The 13,830-nt window shown below is 37.7% G+C and overlaps 1 long non-coding RNA gene across 1 annotated transcript in view; it reads right to left on the bottom strand.

Moving 5' to 3' along the window:
- The window catches only part of LOC105490884 (uncharacterized), a 150,826-nt gene extending 137,665 nt beyond the window's left edge, over positions 1 to 13,161 (bottom strand). The window contains exon 1 of the long non-coding RNA XR_011623122.1: positions 12,780 to 13,161. This is a non-coding gene — a long non-coding RNA (uncharacterized lncRNA). The remainder of the gene's footprint in view (positions 1 to 12,779) is intronic.
- Between the last annotated feature and the right edge of the window lie 669 nt (positions 13,162 to 13,830).

The raw sequence follows: 13,830 nt of genomic DNA on the forward strand, positions 1-13,830 counted from the left end.
TTGATCAAGAAGTCACAATACACAAAATCATAGGGTAGCCAGAGGAAAAAAAATACCTAGGCCTTCTTGTTTGAGGGCATTTCTATACACGTATTTGCATTTCTCCACATTTCTAGATCTCTGAAGTTTAAGCCCATCAGAGTAATTTGAAGGATAATTTATGTTTTTTCTTAACTTCCCATTTTAATAGTCTAACTACTATTTGAATATTTCAAAATCACTGTAAAATGTCTCGATAAACATATTCAGATCATAATCATTTTAAGACAAATGTGATCTGCTCTGTGGATCTGATGATGGAAAGGATAGTCCCTTATAACCTTTTTATAATTTTTTCTTTGTATCTTTTATTTTTGTCCAGAGGATTAATTTGCTGTACTTAATCCTATACTTAATTTAAAAAGTTAAAATTCTCAACGTAAGCATAACATAGATTAATGAAATTAATCTAAATATTACATATAAGTAGTAAGATGCCACCTTCTGGCTCTCGAAGAAAGAGAGAAAATCGATGGTACACAAATTGATATATTGAAAGTGACTCTCAGTTCCTTAAGGTTGATTTTGTTCCCCACCTTTAAACACATATGGTGTATCATGCTGTACCATCAGGCTGTGTCGGCTACACATAGTATAGCCATAGTAAGGAAGAAGCAAAAAATGCAAGACTTTGATCTTCAAAGTTGCCTAATTTCCCTTTGCTCAAAAGCAGTTGTTAGAGCTACAGAGTTAAAAAGTCTTCTAAAGAAATGCAAATGGATGTGTGTGCAACTTCATACTCAGGCATAATTCTAGAGGCCCAGGAAATATTGTCACCATAAGTCCAAGTATCAACATAGGTCCACAGAGAGAAAAGAGAATCGTGTTCCTTTCTTGACTAGAGATTAAGCTAGTGGATTTTCTTCCCCTAAGGGAAGAAAAGACTCTTTTACTTTCCTTCTGCTTCTTTTCAAACTCTGGGTTCATAAGCCCCTACCTTCACATAGTGATCAAAAGTGATTTATATAAAGTGACAGAAGAGTTGCACTTTTAAATCTGTGCTCTGTTCAGTCTCACCAGATTGGTAACAGGGCTGAGCAATTAATGGAGTTTGTCAACTCTATTAAGTGGAGTTTTGTTGATTGGAGAATAATTCTATGCTATCAGGGTGTTTTATTGATGTATGAGAAAGAAAAAATAAAATTCAGAACATGTAAGTTCTTGCTGCAGCAGCTTGAGGGAGACTTTCTTAGAATATAAAAATTAAACAAAGAATCCTCAGGAGCCTTGTTGTTAAATGGAAGAAATTTAAAGTTGACAATTATTTGTTTAGAAGATCATCTTCTTGAATCACTGAGTATGCAAACGTGAACCTAAACAGTACTTCGGGTAGAGGATGGAGAAATGAACTGCTCTGCATGAGAAAATAACTGTAATAGTAAGTTGGAGGCTGCCTGGAACAGGACAATAACATTGAAAGAGATAGCAAAAGAACGTAGAAACTTGGGTCAAAGCAGGCCTTGATCAATGAGAAATTACTCCTGGTAGGAAATGCCTAGTGGAATGTAAGTGAATAGTACCTAGTAACTAATTTTAACCAACCTTAAAGTTTTATTGTATTATGTAGTGTAATTATCACCCTTAGCTGCCAAAAATCTTCAGTAAAAATAGGCTCTGTAGATACACAGCCTGTGGTAGCTATACTTTGGAGAAATGAAAATAACTAGGAGAATGTTGTATGTGATTTGCAGTAACGTAGAAGAGGAGCACCATAAAGTAAAACTAAATATTTGACTAACACACAAAAAAGAAGCAACAGGTAACTAGAAAAAAATGTAAGCAACTTAAAAATCCTCTGAGAAATTAATGAGTTGAGTTTAAGCCTTTTTAACAGAAATGTAAATGGTAAGTTAAACCTAGCAGGAGGGAGAATGTCCAGTTTCTGGGTACCTTTAATGAAAGTTATTGTCTCACATACAGACAAGTCCTTAGAAATGTTTATGAAATGGGTGAATTCTACAACATTCACAATAGTAACATCTAATGGAGATCAGACAAATAAAACATACATCCCTTTGGATTTATAGTTTCTTCTTTATTGAGTATGTGTGTTGAGCACAATTATTTTACTTTTAAACTTTAAAATCCTGCATTTTTTCCTTTGGCAATACTTTTGAATAGAATTGGGTTATGCATTTAAAACTAGGAATCGATGGTTTGTAAATAACTACATTTTCAGAATTAGTTTTTTTCACAAAATCTTAAATGGAAAAGGTAAAAGGATGAAAATACTATAGCCTCCCTGAACACTTATAACTGTCATTCAAAATGCCTTCACCTTTTGTTTCTTCAATAACAATGAACTGCCCCCCCCACTAAAGTTGCTTCGTAAGAGAATGCTGTTTACTCATTCTTTCAATAAGCACTTTGGAGAGCTTCTCATGTGCTCATTCCAGTTTTAAGAAAGACAGAAGACAAATCTTTAAAACAGTTTATGTAATGAGTGAATTCTACATTATGCAAAATTATGTTATGGAAATATTTAAATAAATCTAGAATAGAAAAAGAATATATAAGCAACATTTCCATCATAAGACCCTTCACTAAAATCTAAATGTTATAGATATTCCAAGTAAAGTAAATGCCATTCTAGACTAGAGTTTGATGAGGAAATGCAGAGTTAGAACGAAAAGTACCTATTGAAAGGAATCAGCATTAATTTACTAAGGAAAAATGTGTCAGTCTATCTCTTTTCAAGTTTTTGTTAGGGTTACTGAGAGGTCGAAAAAATAAAATAGATATAGTGTACTTGGAATTCTGGAGGCAGTCTACAAGATACTTGGCAATTTTCTCCTGGACAAGATAAAATATAAAATATATATTGTTACAGCTTGTTAGACTTAATGGCTTATTAAGTGAGAGAACCCCAAAGACTTCAATAATTGGGTTTTATAATATACAATAAAAGTTCCATGGGGAGGGACTTCCCTCTTCCCTTTACTATTTATTATTCTAGTTATTGACACAGATGAACATATGAAAAGCCAGCTTTACTCAATTTGAATATAATAAAAAGCTAGAATTATTCACCCATCCAGGATTTCAATAGTATGAAAATCCTGGACTAACTGGTAAGATACAGAAAGATAAAAGTGAGTATTGATTATTCTAGTGATCTATAGTAGTAACACCCAGCCAACTGCCTAAATAAAGGATGAGAGGGAGAGGTGTAACAGCAGCAAAACGTGAAAAGACTTAGGTTTTCCAGATTCCACTGTGTTCAAAATAATTCAGCAGTGTAATATGTCAGCCAAACACAGTTAATTCTAATTTCTTGCTATGGACTGCATTATGTTCCCCCTGCAATTCATACGTTTAAGTCTTCACCTCCAATGTGCTGATATTTGGAGATGGAGTATTTTGGAGAAAATTAGTCTAAATGAGGTCCTGAAGGTTGGGCCATTTTGATGGGATTATTGTCCATATAAGAAGAAACACCTGAGAGCTTTTGCTCTCTCTCTTACTTATTCACACCCCATCATGTAAATGCATAGGGAGAAGGTGGCTGTTTGCAAGTAAGGTAGAGAGCCCTCACCAGAACCTAACCATATTTGATCTTTAATCTTGGGCTTCTAGTCTCCAGAGCTGTAAGAAAATAAATTTCTGTAATTTAATCTACACAGTCTATGATATTTTGTTATGGCATTGTGAGTTGACTAATAAACTTAACCTGCCTGAGAAGTATTCCTTGATCTTAATTTTTTTAAAGCCTTAATTATATTTAAACAGTTCATTTTGTTTTTAACATATTTTCTATTGTTCTTGTCTCATAATGTTCTTTGTGATTGAATCCCTCAGACTCACTACAAATTGTCAATCATATGGCAAGCATGCCTCAGACTTACTCTCCAGAATTGAGAACATACATTTTTAGAGGGACACATGTCTGGCCAAACAGCTTAATCCACATGTGCAGGACTAGTATGTCCTGGTCAGCATATTTATGCTATAAAATTTATAATAAAAATTGTATTCAAAGATATGAAATACAACACGTACACATCTTTTTTTTTTTTTCTGAGACAGTTTTGCTCTTGTCGCCCAGGCTGGCATGCAGTGGTGCGATCTTGGCTTACTGCAACCTCTGCCTCCGGGTTCAAGGGATTCTCCTGCCTCAGCCTCCTAAGTAGTTGGGATTACAGGTGCCCCCCACCATGCTTGGCTAATTTTGTGTATTTTTAGTAGATACGGGGTTTCATCATGTTGGGCAGGCTGGTCTTGAACTCCCCTCAAGTGATCCACCTGCCGGGATTACAGGTGTAAGCCACGGTGCCCAGCCTACATGTATACATCTTAAGCCACAGTTAAAAAGGTATTGGGGGATAAGGGTTGGGGATAGAGTTGTAAATGGTAAAAATAAAGGGGGTTCATGGAAGCAGTGTGAAGGTAATGGTTTAATTTGGGAATTAGAATTTTTTTTTTTTTTTTTAAACAGAGTTTCAATCCTGTCACCCAGGCTGGAGTGCAATGGCGTGAGCTCTGCTCACTACAACCTTCGCCTCCCAGGTTCAAGTGATTCTCCCGCCTCAGCCTCTTGAGTAGCTAGTATTACAGGCACCTGCCACTACGCCCGGCTAATTTTGTATTTTTAGTAAAGACAGGACTTTGCCATGTTGGCCAGGCTTGTCTTGAACTCCTGACCTCAGGTGATCTGCCTGCCTCGGCTTCCCAAAGTGTTGGGATTACAGGCGTGAGCCACCGCACCTGGCCAAAAATTAGAATATTTTCATTTGACATACTTGGACTATGACTAATCTGTAACACCCAGTGAACTAAGTAAGTTGAAGAACTTAGTCTGAAATCCATTATCATATTCATTTCTTTTAACACTTGTGCAAATGTCGCCAATGGCACCCCATGTATTTCTGTGAATTCCCTTTTTTAGTACCTTAGTAAGGGAGTGTGAAAGAAACCATGATAAAATTAATGCTAAAACACTTCCATAGGCAAAAAAAAAAAAAAAAAAAAAAAAAAGAAAAGAAAAAGAAATCTGCCTTGAAATGAGTCCTGGAGGAGGAACAAGCAGTCCAATGTGAACTTTTGCTTGCTGTGAGTGTTTCTGTTTTTCTAAATGTAGGCCCACGAAAGAGAGGTGAGAACCAGTGCAAAGCTGCGGTATCTAAGGAAATCCTTTGCTTCCCACTGTCTTGGAGCTGGCGTGTAGTAAATTGCTAGAGGTGATATACAACATATGGAAGATGAAAGGATGTGATAAGACAGACATAATTTATCTCTGTCTCTCATTTCTCTGCTATTTTCCCACTCCTTCCTATTTATAAGTATTATCAAATTTTATCTTCCTCCTCTCTCTTCCCTTCTGTATTTGATAGCATTGACATCGTTATTGATTCTGGTTTGATTTTCAAACTTAGCTTGATTTTGAGGAAAGGGGAAAGAAGACAAATTGGTGCCTTGAAATAGCAATGAAAACAGTATAAACATTAATACAATGGAGTGGTGGGATTTAGACTACACTTAAGCTAAAGAAAGCGAGAGAAAAGAAAGAAAAGGCATCAAGATTGCGGCCCTCTTGTCAGACTTAATCTCCAGCTGTTTTGAATTTCCCATTTGAGATTCTAAAAAGCAAACATACTGTGGACATTTTAGGACGTATGGAGACACACAAAGATTTTCTTTGGATCATTCTCTGAAGCTTCTATTCTACCACAAGTAAACCCAGAGAGCATCTGACTCACAGATGGCCTCTAGAGTTTCTGCAGGGACTCACATGTGGGGGTGCAAGGCTAACTTCCCCAGAACTTCTGGTCTTTGGCAACAAAACCCCAATAGTTTAGCCAATGCTGGGCTTAACTCTAAATTCAGAATACTTCTGTGTCTGACTTTTTTGATACTACCACACATTTTTAAGAGAAAGTCAATACATAATTTATTTTTTAGATTTGCAGAAAAGTTCAAAGAATTCCTGTATATGCTTTAAGATTCCCTACTGTAAACATTTTATATTTGTTACATCATTTTCTATTTTCTTATCTACACACACACACACACACACACACGCACACACAAACACAATTTTCCCTGAAATGGTTAAGAGTAATTGGCAGACCTGATGACTCTTTACCCATCAGGGTGTAACTTGTGCTCAGATTTACTCAGACAGCAAAGTTCTTTAACATACATGACAGATTGAAGTTCATAACAATTATTTTTTAAGGAAGTTTTTGGGAACAACTTTATCGTAAAGCTCATATGTACTTAATATTTTTGTTTTACTCTAAATGAACAAGCATAGATACCAAGGTTTGCATAGTGACTATCAGGAGAAATTTGGAATGTGAAAAACCTGATTTAATCAAATTACCATTTCTTGTTGTGTTAATTATTTTTATTGATACATAATAATTGTACATTTCTTGGGTATATGTGATAATTTGATACATATGTACAATGCAAAGTGACCAAGTCAAAATAATTGAGATAGTCATCACCTCAAACATTTATCATTTCCTTTTGCTGGAAACATCCCACATCTTCTTCCAGCCAATTTGAAATATATAATAAACTGTTGTTAGCTATAGTCACCCTGCTGTGCTATTGAACACTAATATTTATTCTTTCTAACTGTATTTCTGTTCCCATTAGCCGACATCTCTTTTTACCCACCCCTCCACCCTTTCTAGCCTTTTGGTATCACCATTCTACTGTCCACCTCCATGAGATCAACATTTTAGCTCACATATTTGGGTAAAAACATGTAATATTTTTCTTTCTGTGACTGGCTCATTTCACTTAAAATAATGTTCTCCAATTCCGTCTATGTTCCTGCAAATGGACAAAAGTTCATTCTCGTTTATGGCTTAAAAATATTCCAGTGTGTGTACATACCACATTTTCTTTATTCAGCTGTTGATAGGCACTTAAGTTGATTCCATATCTTTGCTATTGTAGACAAGGCTTAGTAAACATGAGAATGCAGTATCTCTTTGATACACTGATTTTCTTTCTTTTGGATAAATACCTAGGAGCGAGATTGCTAGAGCATATGGTACTTATAACTTCAGTTTTTTGAGACATCACTACGCTGTTTTCCATAGTGGCCATACTAATTTATAATCTCACCCGTAGTGTACAAGCATTCTCCTTTCTCTGCATCCTTGCCAATATCTGTTATTATTGTGATTTTTTAAGATAATAGCCATTTTAACTGAGGAGAAATAATCTCTCATTGTAGTTTTAATTTGCATTTCTGGGATGATTATTGATGTTCAGCATTTATTCATATACCTGCTGTCCATTTCTATATCTTCTTCTGAGAAACATCTATTCATATCCTTTGCTCATATTTTATTTTTTAAAACTTATTTACGTGGGGAAAATCTAATAGTATACAAACTAAGTCCTTGCATTTTTTGCACATAGTCAAATTGAGATAGTGGGGATACGAATAATGCTTTTTAAAAAAATTAATTTAATTTTAAGTTCTGCAGGATATAGAGGTTTGTTACATAGGTAAATGTGTGCCATGGTGGTTTGCTGCACCTATCAACCCATCACCTAGGTATTAAGCCCTGTTTGCATTAGCTATTTATCCTGATGCTCTCCCTACCCCAGGCACCCCAACATGCCCCAGTGTGTGTTGTTCCCCTCCCTGTGTCCACGTGTTCTCATCGTTTGGCTCCCACTTACAAATGAGAACATGCGATGTTTGGTTTACTGTTCCATTGTCAGTTTGCTAAGGATAATGGCTTCCAGCTCTATCCATATTCCTACAAAGGAGATCATCTCATTCCTTTTTATGGCTGCATAGTATTTCATCATGTATATGTACCACACTTTCTTCATCCAGTCTATCATTTTTGGGCATTTGGGTTAAAATTTGATGTCTTTGCTATCGTGAATAGTGCTATTTGCCCATATTTTAATTAGGCTGTTATTATTATTTTTTATTGCTGTCACGTTGTTTGAGCTCCTTGTGTATTCTGGTTACTAACCCCTTATAGAATGGGTAGGTTGCACAAGCATTCTTATACACCAATAACAGACAGAGAACCAAATCATGAATGAACTCCCATTCACAATAGCTTCAAAGAGAATAAAATACCTAGGAATCCAACTTACAAGGGATGTGAAGGACCTCTTCAAGGAGAACTACAAACCACTGCTCAGTGAAATAAAAGAGGACACAAACAATGGGAAGAACACTCCATGCTCATGGATAGGAATAATCAGTATCGTGAAAATGGCCATACTGTCCAAGATAATTTATAGATTCAATGCCATCCCCATTAAGCTACCAATGACTTTCTTTACAGAATTGGAAAAAACTGCTTTAAAGTTCATATGGAACCAAAAAAGAGCCTGCATTGCCAAGACAATCCTAAGCCAAAAGAACAAAGCTGGAGGCATCACGTTACCTGACTTCATACTACAAGGCTACAGTAATCAAAACAGCATGTTACTGGTACCAAAACAGAGATACAGACCAATGGAACAGAACAGAGCCCTCAGAAATAATACCATACATCTACAGTCATCTGATCTTTGACAAACCTGACAAAAAAAAGAAATGGGGAAAGGATTCCCTATTTAATAAATGGTGCTGGGAAAATTGGCTAGCTGTAAGTAGAAAACTGAAACTGGATCCTTTCCTTACTCCTTATATGAAAATTAATTCAAGATGGATTAGAGACTTAAATGTTAGACGTGAAACCATAAAAACCCTAGAAAAAAACCTAGGTAATACCATTCAGGACATAGGCATGGGCAAGGACTTCATGTCTACAACACCAAAAGCAATGGCAACAAAAGGCAAAATTGACAAATGGGATCTAATTAAACTAAAGAGCTTCTGCACAGCAAAAGAAGCTACCATTAGAGTGAACAGGCAACCGACAGAATGAGAGAAAATTTTTGCAATCTATTCATCTGACAAAGGGCTAATATCCACAACCTACAAATAACTCAAACAAATTTACAAGAAAAAAGCAAACAACCCCATCAAAAAGTGGGCAAAGGATATGAACAGACACTTCCAGGACATTTATACCGCCAACAGACACATGAAAAAATGCTAATCACTAGCCATCAGAGAAATGCAAATCAAAACCACAATGAGATACCATCTCACACCAGTTAGAATGGCAATCATTAAAATGTCAGGAAACAACAGGTGCTGGAAAGGATGTGGAGAAATAGGGACACTTTTACACTGTTGGTGGGACTGTAAACTAGTTCAACCATTGTGGAAAACAGTGTGGCGATTCCTCAGGGATCTAGAACTAGAAATACCATTTGACCCAGCCATCCCATTGCTGGATATATACCCAAAGGATTATAAATCATGCTGCTATAAAGACATATGCACACATATGTTTATTGCGGCACTATTCACAATAGCAAAGACTTGGAATCAACCCAAATGTCCATCAGTGACAGACTGGATTAAGAAAATGTGGCACATATACACCATGGAATACTATGCACCCATAAAAAAGGATGAGTTCATGTCCTTTGTAGGGACACGGATGCAGCTGGAAACCATCATTCTCAGCAAACTATCGCAAGAAAAGAAAACTAAACACCGCATGTTCTCACTCATAGGTGGGAACTGAACAATGAGATCACTTGGGCACAGGAAGGGGAACATCACACACTGGGGCCTATTGTGGGGAGTGGGGAGGGGGGAGGGATAGCATTAGGAGATATACCTAATGTAAATGACAAGTTAACGGGTGCAGCACACCAACATGGCACATGTATACATATGTAACAAACCTGCACGTTGTGCATATGTACTCTAGAACTTAAAGTATAATTAAAAAAGTTTCAACATCCAAAACACGCCAAAAAAAAAAAAAAAAAAAGAAATGGGTAGGTTGCATTTTTTTTTCCATTCTGTAGGTTGTTTTTCACATATTGTTTCCTTTGCTGTGCAGAAACATTTTAGCTTGATGTCATCCTATTTGTCTATTTTTGTTTTTGTTGTCTGCGCTTTTGAGGTCTTATTCAAGAAGACTGTTTAGACAAATTCTTCAAGCATTTTCCCAATATTTTATTTTAGTAGTTTCATAGTTTCAGGTCTTACATTTAGGTCTTTAATCTATTTTATGTTGATTTTTGCATATGCTGAGATATAGATATCTAGTTTTATTCTTTTACATATGGATATACAATTTTTCCTGCACAGTTTATTAAAGAGACTGTTCTTTCCTCATTGTGTGTTCTTGGCATCTTTGTTGAGAATCACTCATAAAAAGGAATGAGATCATGTCCTTTGTAGGGACATGGATGAAGCTGGAAGCTATCACCCTCAGCAGACTAACACAGGAACAGAAAACCAAACATGGCATATTTTCACTTGTAAGTGGGAGCTGAACAATGAGAACACAAGGACACAATAAAGGGAACACACACCAGGGCCTATTTGTCAGGGGGAAGTGCTCGTGTGGGGAGGGAGAGTATCAGGACAAATAAGTAATGCGTGTGGAGCTTAATACCTACGCGATGGGTTGATATGTGCAGCAAACCACCACCGCACACATTTGCCAATGTAACAAACCTGCATGTTCTGCACGTGTCCTGGAACTTAAATAAAAAGTAGTTAAAAAAAAAATCAGTTTGCTGTAAATCTGTGGATTTATTTCTGGGCTCTCTGTTGTGTTCCTATGGTCTATGGATCTTTTTTTTTTTTTTTTTTTTTTTTTTTTTTTTTTTGAGATGAAGTCTCACTCTGTCACTCAGGCTGGAGTGCAGTGGTGTGGTCTGGGCTCACCGCAACCTCCGCCTCCCAGGTTCAAGCGATTTTCCTGCCTTAGCCTCCTGAGTAGCTGGGAAGACAGGTGTGTGCCACCACGCCTGGTTAATTTTTTGTATTTTTAGTAAAGACGGTATTTCACTGTGTTAGTTGGGGTGGTCTCAATCTCCTTACCTCGTGATCTGTCCACCCCGACCTCCCAAAGTGCTGGGATTACAGACAGGAACCACTGTACCTGGCCTGGTCTATGTGTCTATTTTTATGCCAGTATCATGCTGTTTTGGCTGCTACTTTGTAGTGCATTTTGAAGCCAGATAGTATAATCTTAATCAATACTCTATGCATTAAGTAGAGAAATGATAATAAAATGATGGAAATTTCTTTTTATTCATTGTTAACTATGAATAAAACCCACAAGTTGACCTACCGATCCTACCACCTTGCCTCTAAATTATCTACATTTTAAAAATGAGTACACTGAGGCTTGGAGAAGTTAACTAAATGGCTCAGAATCACACAGTATTTTAGTGTGGGGGAAGGGGGAAGATGGTAAAATATTCTAGAGGAATGGCCATGGCCCATAATATTCTAACAGGCAATTTAAAAAATGGCTTCCCATTTTATAGAGTAATCGTCCATTTATGACTTTCTTACAGGTCTGTAGTCTACTTTCAAAATTTGTATTTTTTTTGGAAAATTAACTGCTGTATCTTTGAGATTTTAAATTTTTTAGACTAGCAATTCTTATTAGAATAATTAGGGGATACTTTATCATCTCTCTGGGTCTATGGTTGCATTGTTTTCCTTTTTCCCTTTGGCTATAAATTTGATTCATTTAGTTTTTTAAAAACATGCTGTTTTTTTCCTGAGAACTAGCTTCTGACTTTATCACTCTATATTTTTCCTTTTTCATTTTCTTTTGCTTTTATCTTTATTTTTCTAGCTTCTTGAGTTGAAATTCGTCACGTATACTCTGATTGCCAAAGCCAGTGTGTTTTCCTAAGTCCCCCTGTTGAATTTCTATTCTTCTGAATTACTTAGTGCTCTTGGACAGAACATAGTACTTCTAAAAATTTTATTTTGATGGAGTCTCTGTTCCCAAGCTGGAGTGCGGTGGCACAATCTCAGCTCACTGCAGCCTCTGCCTTCCGGGTTCAGGTGATTCTCCTGCCTCAGCCTGCCGAGTAGCTGGGATTACAGAAGCATGCCACCACACCCAGCTAATTTTTATATTTTTAGTAGAGATGAGATTTCAGATGAGGGTTCGCCATGTTGGCCAGGTTGTTCTCCTAACTCCAGACCTCAAGTGATCTGCCCACCTCAGCCTACCAAAGTGCTGGGATTACAGGCATGAGCCATAGTTCACGACCAGAACATTATTCTTGAAATATCTTGTTATATACACATATATATACACACACACATTTTTAACTTCATAGTTTTTTTTCTTTTTCTGACTTCTTAGCCTACGCTTTAGTTTCATAATTAGTTCATCTTCTCATCTTTGGTCCTTGTATTACTATTACTCTGTTTCAAGATGCTGACAAAGATGTATCTGAGAGCAGGAAAAAGACAGGTTTAATTGGATTTATAGTTCCACATGGTTGGGGAGGCCTCAGAATCACGACGGGAGGCGAAAGACACTTCTTACATGGCAGCAGCAAGAGAAAATGGGGAACAAGCAAAAGCACAAACCCCTGATAAACCTGTCACATCTCATGAGACTTATTCACTATCAGGAGACTAACATGGGAAAGATGGGCCCCAAGATTCAATTTCCTCCCCGTGGGTCCCTCTCACAACATGTGGGGATTCTGGGAGATACAATTCAAGTTGAGATTTGGGTGACGGCACAGCCAATCCATAGCAATCCTCAAGAATAAAATTAAAAATACCCTCCAAATTTGGTTACTGGTTCTCAGTTATTTTCTTTTCTCTTTCCTGCGGTTACAACAACTTCCTAAACTTTAACTGCCATTTCCAAAATTTGATTTTTAACAACTTCATTGAAGCAGAATTTACATACCATAGTATTCAGTCATTGTGTGTCCAAAATTGGTGGGTTCTTGGTCTCGCTGACTTTAAGAATGAAGCCGCGGACCCTCGTGGTCTGTTGGAGTTCTTAAAGATAGTGTGTCCAGAATTTGTTTGTTCCTTCAGATGTTCATATGTGTCTGCAGTGTCTTCCTTCTTGTGGATTTGCGGTCTTGCTGACTTCAGAACTGAAGCCACAGACCTTCACGGTGTTACAGCTCATAAACGCTGGCACGGACCCAAACAGTGAGCAGCACCAACATTCATCCCAAAGAACAAAACAACAAACCTTCCACAACGTGGAAAAAGAGTTAAGTCCACTACGTTAGCTGAACTCAGGCAGCCTGCTTTAATTCCCTTGTCTGGCCCCACCCACATTCTGCTGATTGGTTCATTTTACAGAGAGCTGATTGGCCCATTTTACAGAGAGCTGATTGGTCCATTTTACAGAGTGCTGATTGGTCCACTTTGACAGAGTGCTGATTGGTGCGTTTATAATCTCTGAGCTAGACACAGAGTGCTGATTGGTGCGCTTACAATCCTTTAGCTATACACCGAGTGCTAGACAGAAAAGTTCTCCAAGTACCCACTAGATTAGCTAGATACTGGGTACTGATTGGTGTATTTACAAACCTTGAGCTAGATACAGAGCACTGATTGGTGTATTTACAAACCCCGAGCTAGACACAGAGTGCTGATTGGTACGTTTACAATCCTTTAGCTAGACACAGAGTGCTAGACAGAAAACTCCAAGTCCCCAACCTGTTAGCTAGACACAGAGTATTGATTGGTGTATTTACAAATCTTGAGAGAGACACGGGGTGCTGATAGGTGCATTTACAATCCCTTAGCTAGACATGAAGGTTCTCCAAGTCCCCACTAGACTCAGGAGCCCAGCTGGCTTCACCTAGTGGATCCCGCACAGGGGCTGCAGGCGGAGCTGCCCGCCAGTCCCGCTTTGTGGGCCCGTACTCCTCAGCCCTTGGGCGGTCGATGGGATCCCGACAGGAGCTGCGGCGCTGGGGGAGGCGCTAGCAGGGGAG

This window comes from Macaca nemestrina, chromosome 5 (genome assembly GCF_043159975.1).
Source record: "Macaca nemestrina isolate mMacNem1 chromosome 5, mMacNem.hap1, whole genome shotgun sequence".
Taxonomy (NCBI): Eukaryota; Metazoa; Chordata; class Mammalia; order Primates; family Cercopithecidae; genus Macaca; species Macaca nemestrina.